General features: G+C 46.3%; 1 pseudogene; it reads right to left on the bottom strand.

The window, feature by feature from the left end:
* Positions 1–1061: 1061 nt before the first annotated feature.
* LOC114117004 (small ribosomal subunit protein eS19-like) lies at positions 1062–1499 on the bottom strand (annotated as a pseudogene).
* Positions 1500–10148: the final 8649 nt, after the last annotated feature.

The raw sequence follows: 10148 nt of genomic DNA, 5'->3' as shown, positions 1-10148 counted from the left end.
TACATACTTTTCAAATACTCTCCTAGTCTGAGACCTGTCTTTTTATTCCTATAACAGTGTCTTTCAGATAGCAGACAGCTTCAATTTTTATAAAGTCCAATTTTTCAACTTTTTCTTTTAAAATGTTTTATCTGAGAAATCCTTGCCTAACAGAAGGTGGCAAAGATTTTCTCCTATGTTTTCTAGAAATTGTATACTTTTGGGCTTATGTTTAGGTCTTGGATGAACTTTGAATTAATTTTTATATTTGATGTGAGGTATTTTGTTTTGAATATGGATATCTACTTCTCCCAGAACCATTTGTTGAAAAGATTATCCTTCTACCCCTTAGACTGCCTTTGCATCTTTATTAAAAATCAATTAATCATACGTGTGTGAGTCTACTTATAGACTTTCTACTCTCTTTCTTTGGTCTGTTTCTCTCTCTTGAGGCCAACATGCAATAGCTTCCTGATAACCTTGAGTTTACGTAGTGTAAGTCTTCCAACTTGTTTTCTTTTTTATTTATTTATTTGGCTGCATCAGGTCTTAGTTTCAGCTCCAGTTGAGGTACGTGGCCTCAGTAGCCCTGCAGCATGTGGGATCTTTGTTCTTTTGTAGGGCATCAAACCCGCGTCCCTTGCACCAAAAGGCAGATTCTTAACCACTGGACTACCAAGGAAGTCCCAACTTGTTTTCTTTTTAAGTGAGGCAGTTTATTAACCCAGCATTTGTTCTGGAAATGTTTTTTTAAATTTTATTTATTTTTGGCTGTCCTGGGGCTTCATTGCTTCTTGGGTTTTGCTCTAGTTGCAGTGAGTGGGGGGAACTCTCTAGTTACGATGTGCAGGCTTCTCACCGAAGTGGCTTCTCTTGTTGTAAAGCAAGGGCTCTAGGGCACATGGGCTTCACTAGTTGTGGCTCCCGGGCTCTAGACCACAGGATCAACAGTTACGGCCCATGGGCTTGGTTGCTCTTAGGCATGTGGGATCTTCCCTGATTAGGGATGGAACCCCTGTCTCCTGCATTGGCAGGTGGATTCTCTGCCACTGAGCCACCAGGGAAGCCCCCAGGCATTTGTTCTAATGCTTCTCATTGGCAGCTGCCCTGTCTGGCATTCTGTCCATATCTCTCTATCTTTGAGGTGCCAGCTTGTGACCCCCATTTGCTCCTTGTCCACCATTTTCAGCCCTTCCAGGGCTTGGAGGAATTGGCAGACCACACTCTTGGAGCCCCAGTGAAGTTGCTGGATGTGAGGTGGCTGCTCTGATGTCCCCATAGATCTTGGTCATGGAACCTATCTTGCACATCTCCAGAGACAGAGGTGCACCACCGTGGAAGCCATTCCACAGCTCTCGCTGTAGTTAGTAAGGTCTTTATGCTTGGCCATCTTGATGGTGTCTGCCCATCCAAGGGCTTTCAGCTTCCTGGAGAAAGGCTGCCAAAGTCCTGATGAACTCCCGCTGGTTCACGTCTTTTACAGTAACTCCAGGCACTGTGGATTCCTTGCTGCCAACCATAGGGAAGGGCTCTCCAATGTTCCCCTCCTCCTTCCTTTTTGAGGCTGTTTTGTCTATTCTAAGTCCCTTGTGTTTCCCTAAGAATTTTAGAATCAGCTTTCCAGTTTCTAAAAAAAAAATCCTGCTGGGAATTTGACTGGGGTTTTATTGAATTTATAGGCTAATTGGGGGGAAATTGATATTTTAACAATATCAAGTCTTCTGATCCATGAGCATAGTATATCTCCATCTTATTGAGTCTCTTGATTTTTCTAAGCAGTGTTTTGTAGTTTTTTCAGTGTACAGATCTTCTGTATTCTTTATAAAACTTATCTCTAAGTAGTTCATATTTTTTGATGCTAAATTCCAGATGTTCAAGCTGGTTTTAGAAAAGGCAGAGGAACCAGAGATCAAATTGCCAACATCCGCTGGATCATGGAAAAGCAAGAGAGTTCCAGAGAAACATCTATATCTGCTTTATTGACTATGCCAAAGCCTTTGACTGTGTGGATCACAATAAACTGTGGAAAATTCTTCAAGAGATGGGAATACCAGACCACCTGATCTGCCTTTTGAGAAACCTATATGCAGGTCAGGAAGCAACAGTTAGAACTGGACATGGAACAACAGACTGGTTCCAAATAGGAAAAGGAGTACGGCAAGGCTGTATATTGTCACCCTGCTTATTTAACTTATATGCAGAGTACATCACGAGAAATGCTGGGCTGGAAGAAGCACAAGCTGGAATCAAGATTGCTGGGAGAAATATCAATAACCTCAGATATGCAGATGACACCACCCTTATGACAGAAAGTAAAGAAGAACTAGAAAGCCTCTTGATGAAAGTGAAAGAGGAGAGTGAAAAAGTTGGCTTAAAGCTCAACATTCAGAAAGCAAAGATCATGGCATCTGGTCCCATCACTTCATGGGAAATAGATGGGAAACAGTGGAAACAGTGTCAGACTTTATTTCTGGGGGCTCCAAAATCACTGCAGATGGTGACTGCAGCCATGAAATTAAAAGACGCTTACTCCTTGGAAGAAAAGTTATGACCAACCTAGATAGCATATTCAAAAGCAGGGACATTACTTTGCCGACTAAGGTCCGTCTAGTCAAGGCTATGGTTTTTCCTGTGGTCATGTATGGATGTGAGAGTTGGACTGTGAAGAAGGCTGAGTGCCGAAGAATTGATGCTTTTGAACTGTGGCGTGGAGAAGACTCTTGCGAGTCCCTTGGACTGCAAGGAGATCCAACCAGTCCATTCTAAAGGAGATCAGCCCTGGGTGTTCTTTGGAGGGAATGATGCTGAAGCTGAAACTCCAGTACTTTGGCCACCTCATGCAAAGAGTTGACGCATTGGAAAAGACTTTGATGCTGGGAGGGATTGGGGGCAGTAGGAGAAGGGGACGACCTAGGATGAGATGGCTGGATGGCATCACTGACTCGATGGAGGTGAGTCTGAGTGAACTCTGGGAGATGGTGATGGACAGGGAGGCCTGGCGTGCTGTGATTCATGGGGTTGCAAAGAGTTGGACATGACTGAGCGACTGAACTGAACTGTACATAGTTTTTTAATAAAAAAATTTTTATTATTATTTTTTTGGCTGCATCACATGGCATTCAGGATGTTAGGTCCCCCACCAGGGATTGAACCCACACCCCGTGCAGTGAAAGCATGAAGTCTTAACCACTGAACCACCAGGGAAGTCCTGGGTTTGGTTTTTTTTTTTAATTGCAATTTCCACATGTTCATTGCTAGACTATTGATTTTGTAGACTGGTCTTACATCTCACATGCATGTGTGTTAAGTCGCTTGAGTTATGTCCAACTCTCTGAGACCCTATGAACTATAGCCCCCAAGGCTCCTCTGTCCATGGGGATTCTCCAGGCAAGAATACTGGAGTGGGTTGCCATGCCCTCCTCCAGGGGCTCTTCCTGACCCAGGGATAGAACCCAAGTCTCTTATGTCCCCTGCATTGACAGGTGGGTTCTTTACCACTAGCGCCTCCTGGGAAGCCCCATCTCGGTCTTGCTAAACTCATCTATTAGTTCTAGTATCTATTTTTTTTAGGTTCCATCAGATTTTGTACATGGACATTCACACTGTCTTCACATAAAGACAGTTTTAAGTCTTCCTTTCAATTCTAGATGCTTTTCCCCCTTGCCTTAGCACACTGGCTAGAACCTCCAGAACACTGAATTATGATAATGGGAATAACATCTTTGCTTTGTTCTTGATGTTAGCAAGAAATCTGAGGTCCTGTTAGGAAAATTCACACTTTGGGTAGCTCCCTCTATGGGGTCTTGGATTCCTCTTCTCTGTTGAGTCTTCCTATTAGTACAATGCAATGTGCTTTAAAACTCCAGTATATTTTTTCTCCATCATTTTCAAACAGATTTTTGAAGATGGTGTGGTAAACATACCTAGCCTTCCTGAATCAGAAGTCCAGGGCTTTGTCAGGCAAATGTAAACACAAAAGACTGAAGGTAGAGAGTTAGATGATCTTATAAAATAGAGACTTTGGGCTGAAAAAGGAAGAGAATGAAGACAGAAGGGAGCTGATGGATGGGGAAAACATCTCCGGGTCAATTGTCAGGGGGTTGAAGAACAGTTGTCCAAAGAATAAGTGAACAAAAGGAGCAGAAATGAGGTCAGAGAAGAAAATGTGAGCACTTACAGGTTGGTGAAAATGTCCAGGATGTGAACAAGGGTGTAGGCAGAGGAGAAAGTGATTAGACATGTGAGGGTTGTAGAATGCAGAGGCTGGGACTTTAGAGTTACCCAGGATGCACTAGGGGGTGCAATGCCAAAATACTTCAATAAACTGAAAAGGCAAGGTCAGTAGACAGCACCAGTGAAAGGGTAGAGGGTGGCACAGGGCTTTTACAGAAAGTGACAGAGTGATGGAAGCAGCAATGGGGAGCCAGGAAGGACCTGACCTCACCTTCCAACCCTGGCCCTACTTTCTGACCCCGAGGTTGGGGATGAGATTGAGTGGATGGCTGCCCCAAGAGTGGGTGACAGGACCAGCAATACCTAGGGAGGTTGCAAGACTTTTTTCCCACTTCTTGGGTCCCAGCTCCCCTGCCTTTGGTTACACTTGAAGATTAGAGTCCAGCCCTGACTCAGAGCCCAGGAAAAGCAGGGCTGAGCTCAGCTGGCCAGCAGCTAAAAGCAGAGAAGAGCAGGCTCTTTTGTTTCCCTCAGGGGCTCACTTCACTTTCCTGAACCTCAGTTTTATCAGCTCTAAAATAGAAAGGTTTTAGGGAACTCCTTGGCAGTCCAGCGGTTGGGACTCCACCCTTCCATTGCAGAGGGCAGGGTTCAATCCCTGGGTGGTGCGGGGCGGGGGGAGGGGGGTGCTCCGCAGAAAGAGAGAGGCAGTGGAACTTCCCTCAACAAAGCCAAGGGATCCCGAGGAGAGGTGAGCCTGCTGTCCACCAACCCAGCCCCTACGGCGATCGAGAGACAATCAGACGCAACACGGGTTCTGCCTAAGCAGTTCCGCTTTATTGCCACAAACTCTTGGTTTATATAGGCAAGCAAGAGGGGTTTACAGGGACTTTCTATAGTTGCACCAATCACGTTAAAGGTCAAGTCATCATGCACTTCATTGTAACAGGAGTCTATGGTGATCACGCGCTGTCCACGTGCACGGAAATCAAGAGAGCCAATCAAAAGTTTTAACAGACAACTTAGGCCTCACCCTCATCTCTTCCGCCAGGCGCTATCTCAGCTCTAAACCGCAAAGCTAGCCCTTCTTTTTTCAAGGTTTCCCATTTAGGGCCCCACATCTCCCCCTTTTTTATTTTATTTAAGCCCTGGAGACATTTGTATTGATGTTCTGTAGAGCAAGACGTAAAGCTGTAGGCGGCCAACCTCCAGCCTCGCCAGCCCCTCTGGTGGCTGTGCCTGTCTTAAGTTGCCCTCCTCTGAGGGTCTTACCCGTCATTGGCTATCCAGCCACCTCTTGGGGGCTAGGCGGAATCTCTCTAGATGATGGGCATCTGGAACTCTTTAGCTGTCTCGGTTAATCTCTTGAAGGGCTAAATTAATCCAGGGGTTTTGTGGGTGCCCAACGTGGGGCTCCTTTTCCATGACCTGGGCAAGCATAACTATTTTGCTGTTAAGCGCCTATTGCGGGCTGTGAGATTTTTTTACGTTTAACGTTACAAGCAGAATAACAAAAACAAGCAAATAGAAGGCATTTTTAAACCAAGTGAAAGGACTTTGTACCCAGTCCCATAGATCCGTTGTTCCCTTTTTCACCTGTTAGAGTCTCATTTAACACTGGAAAAGCTGTCAGACAAAAGCTGGGGTATCTCACATCGCAGTCTATGCGCGCCAAAACACTCAACATCTCGATCGCTCTGGCGTGGAGATCAGGCTGTTGTTGGAGTCCCATTATGGCGGATCTCAGGTGTTGGGGCTGGTTTGAAATCCTTGAGCAGAGACAGTGGATATGTTGTTTATAACCTCGATGGGCTGAGCTTGTTGAACTCTCAGCACGGATGCTGACACTGTTGTACCCTCATGGTTGATGGCCTTGTATGTCGTTAAACCCAGGCTTCAAAGATTCTAAAAACTGTAGCACAGCCGTGGCAATGATGAAGGTCAGCAAGGAGAGGATAGGTAATCCGACGATCGCCAGGAGCAGTGTCCACCAGGGTAACCACATCGGTGATCTGAAAGGAAAGAAAAGATCGCCTCAAGAACTTTTTGTTCTTGGGCTCAATATGTGAGTGTCTCTTTAATGTGTCACATTTTGAGATTTGACCTCTTTCTTGTGGTGTAAATTTAAGATTCCTTGCTGGCACCCATATAGGGCTGGGGTCCCCAATGGGGAATATGCATCCGAATCCTCTTCCCATTGTAGGGAGTGGATTGGGCCCCTTCCACTGGCCAGTGATGGGGTCTTTCCATCTCACTTGTATTTCAGGTTTAATTTCTTGGTTAGACCAATGTTTTTGAAAACATGGTATCGGTTCATTTTTTGAAAAATTTGAAATGTTTAAAGAGTGCCATTCCAAGTTGCTGGTGAGAGCTTACAGAAATTCTTCCAACAATGGCACCTTCGTCATAACACCGGAATCCCACATAACCCCCAGGGACAAGCCATAATTGAGCGCCACCATCAAAATTTAAAGGCTCAATTACAAAAACAAAAAGGGGGAATGGGCCATGGGAGCCTTTTGGGGATGATAAAAGGGCAGAAGAGAACAGAGACCCCTCTGATGCCCTGAGACCGGGAGCCCAGGGGAGAGACCTGTGCCCCTCCCTGCCTCCCCCATTTGAGGAAGTTTTAGGAGTACCTTGGGTGGGAAGGACAATGAGGTCACCTTGGAAAAGGAGAACCTATCCCGGGGACCCTTGGGGATCCTCGCTGCCCTTTATTGGCCAGACTCAAGCCTTTCCTGTAAACATTAACCCGGGGGGGAATAGGCCGGCAGCCTGGTACCCCTGGGAGGCCAATGATTTAAAAGAGCTTAAAAAGGCAGTGGCAGAGGATGGCTCAAACTCCCAGTGGGCAGAAACTATTCTCCAGGGCCTGGCTCATCAACCTTGTACAACCCAAGACTGGAAGATGCTATGTAAGGCAGTGGTCCCCAGTAACACCTATCTCAAATGGTGTGCCTTTCTCAAGGAAGAGTGTCATGCTCAGGCAGAAAGAAATAAAGCTGCCAACCCTGCTATCCCGGTGACTTTTGGGATGTTGTCAGGCAACGGCAGATCAATGGGGTACGGGACCTCAACAGGCCACCATTTCTGCTCCTTATACAGATCAGGTGCAGTCCATATGTTTGGCCACCTGGAAAAAGCTTGCGGAGGGCCCCAGTGAGCCCCCTATATCGGGCATCAATCACTCAAAAAAATAATGAAGACCTCTCCACCTTCATAGATCAGGTGGAAAAGAGTATACAGAGACAATTCCCTCCGGGGCCCCTGAGAGATCAATTTGTTAGGCTATTAGTCTGGGAAGGGATGAACTCAGACCATAAATTGGCTTGCGCAGGACAGAAAGACCGCTCTATGGAGCGATGGGTTGTAGCCACCAAAGACGTGGGGACACAGAGCCATCAGACCCGCTCTATTTCGACTGCCCTTCAGGCTCAGACTGAAGCTCTTACCGAGGCGATGACCAAAGCCCTCTCTGCTATGATGGCCTCTGGGGGGACCGCATCTAAGGGACCCCTAGTCCCCCCAAAATTCAGTCGATGCTTTGGCTGTGGACAAAAGGGACACTTTAAGAAGGAGTGCCCTCAAGGCGGGGGAAGACCTACTGGTTGGCGACCCCCCACTACTCCATGCCCGCGATGTAGGAAGGGATATCACTGGAGGGCAGAGTGCAAATCTACGTTTGATAACAATGGCAAGCCTTTAAACTAGATGAGGGGCAACCCCCAGCCCCGTCACCCAAAGGGGGACCTCATTTCTCACCAGACCAAATTGAAAAGTTTCTTAAAAAACCCTTCCCTGGATGCGGCTCGCTCCGACCCCCTACAAGGCTAACGGGGATCACTAAGGCCAAAGAGCCCCCCAGAGCCAATTGGACTGTGCCTGTTGTGCCTGGATTAAGGCCTAAAATGGATATTACCATAGGAGGAAAGAGATTTCGATGTCTGATCGACACAGGAGCTGATCAGACCATCCTCAGGGCAGAGGAGGTCCCACCTAGTTGGAAATTGGTCCCTGGGCCTCAAATATTGGGCGCTGAGGGGAACACTCAATCTAAGGAGACTGCTGAGTGGCTCCCCTGGAAAGATGTTGATGGCTCTACAGGAGAGGTTCGGCCCCTGATAGCTTCTGGATTGAATGCAAATCTGCTTGGCCAGGATATTTTGGGCCAATTATAAGGGCCTTTATGATCTCAATGAGGAAAAATATCAACATTATAAACATTCTCCAATACCAAACTATAGGGGAGATCCTGAATTTGATAAACTTCACAAGGGAGAGCCTCTAACCCAATGGAAGGTGCCCCCCTCAATCCTAAGGGCCACTGCCCCCAGGTCCCTCCTATACAATGGAAACCTGGATCCCCAATATGGATGGAGCAGTGGCCCCTTCCATCCACTAAGCTACAAGCCCTTAGAGAAATCGTCTCTGAACAACTAAATTTGGGACATATCCGCCCTTCTACTAGCCCTTGGAATACCCCGATATTTGTAATTAACACATCCTCGGGAAAATGGAGGATGTTACAAGATCTTAGATCAATGAGAGAATGATCATCCAGGGGACACCCCTAAGGGGTTACCCTGGATACCAGCTATTCCTAGTAATCTATGTCTTATGGTAAAAGATATTAAAGACTATTTCTTTTCTATACCTCTACAATCCCAAGATTGTGAAAAGTTTGCCTTTTCGGTACCCTCCACTAACTTTGAGGGGCCTGATGAGCGTTTTGAATGAACAGTTTTACCACAGGGAATGGCAAACAGCCCTGCCTATTGTCAAAATTATGTAAAAGATCTCCAGCCAGTTAGAGGTCTGACATATATTAAATTGTATGTTTATATGGATGATATCATCTTGGGTGCCCCTACTGCTGAACAGCTGACAGAAGCGTATAAAATTTTACGAAAGTGTCTATCAAAAGGGAGACTCCATATATCCTCTGACAAAGTCCAGGTTGTCCCGCCTTTTAAGATTCTGGGATCTCAGCTGTCCCTAGAAGGTTTGAGCCCCCTAAAACCCCAGCTGTACATCCAAGATTCCTACTCCCTGACTGGCCTACAACGGGTCTTGGGAGAACTCAATTGGCTACGTCCCTGGATCCCTGTTTCAACAGGTCAACTCTTGCCCCTCTTTGATCTATTAAAAGATAGACAGCCCAATGATGAGATAACCCTTCTACCTTCCCACAAAAAGATCTTTCAAGACATTCAAAGGGCCCTTGATGGGGCCCAGCTTGCCAGGTATACTCCTGAAGAGAGTCTACAATTGTGGGTCCTGCCTAGTCTTTCCTTACTTATGGCACCCTTGGTCCAGGGGGGAAAGCCTCTACAGTGGGTTCACATCTCTTTGGGGGGAACTCCCCGAGTCTATACCTGTATAGATCAAATGGCTGACTTAGTACAGAAGGGAAGAGATATCGCAGTCCAATGCTATGCGCATGAACCCGATAAGATTGTTATCCCACATAGACTATCAGATTTTGACTGGATTCAAAGAAACAATGGGAGAAGAGCTTTAGCCCTGGAGGGGTACCTAGGCATCCTTGACTGTCATTATGGGCCACACAAATGGGTTACTTTTTTTGGTCGCCTAGATTGGAGGGCGCCCCAGCTATTTCTCTTTAAGCCTATGCCAGATGCCCTCAATGTTTTTTCTGATGGAGGAAAGCATGGTGCAGCAGTCGTCGTGTTCCAGCCACCGCAGCAATCACAACAGCCAGATCAACATATACGAAAATATTTTGGGCCTTGTGAGGGGTCCGCAAAGTTTGAAGAATTATTTGCTGTTGTCATGGGGCTCACAAAAGTCCATGAACCCATGAATCTGTTTTCTGACAGTCTTTATGTAGTAAACTTGCTTCCAGGATTGCTAAATTCTCACATACGGCTAGATAACAATCCTATTACTCCCCTTATGATACAAGCCCGTACCCTGTTACTTGAACGGGTTAACCCCATTTATGGGGTTATCTTAGGGGTCAAAATTTACCT

This window comes from Ovis aries, chromosome 11 (assembly GCF_016772045.2).
Source record: "Ovis aries strain OAR_USU_Benz2616 breed Rambouillet chromosome 11, ARS-UI_Ramb_v3.0, whole genome shotgun sequence".
NCBI classification, from domain to species: Eukaryota; Metazoa; Chordata; class Mammalia; order Artiodactyla; family Bovidae; genus Ovis; species Ovis aries.
This window is presented reverse-complemented; position numbering and strand designations above follow the sequence as displayed.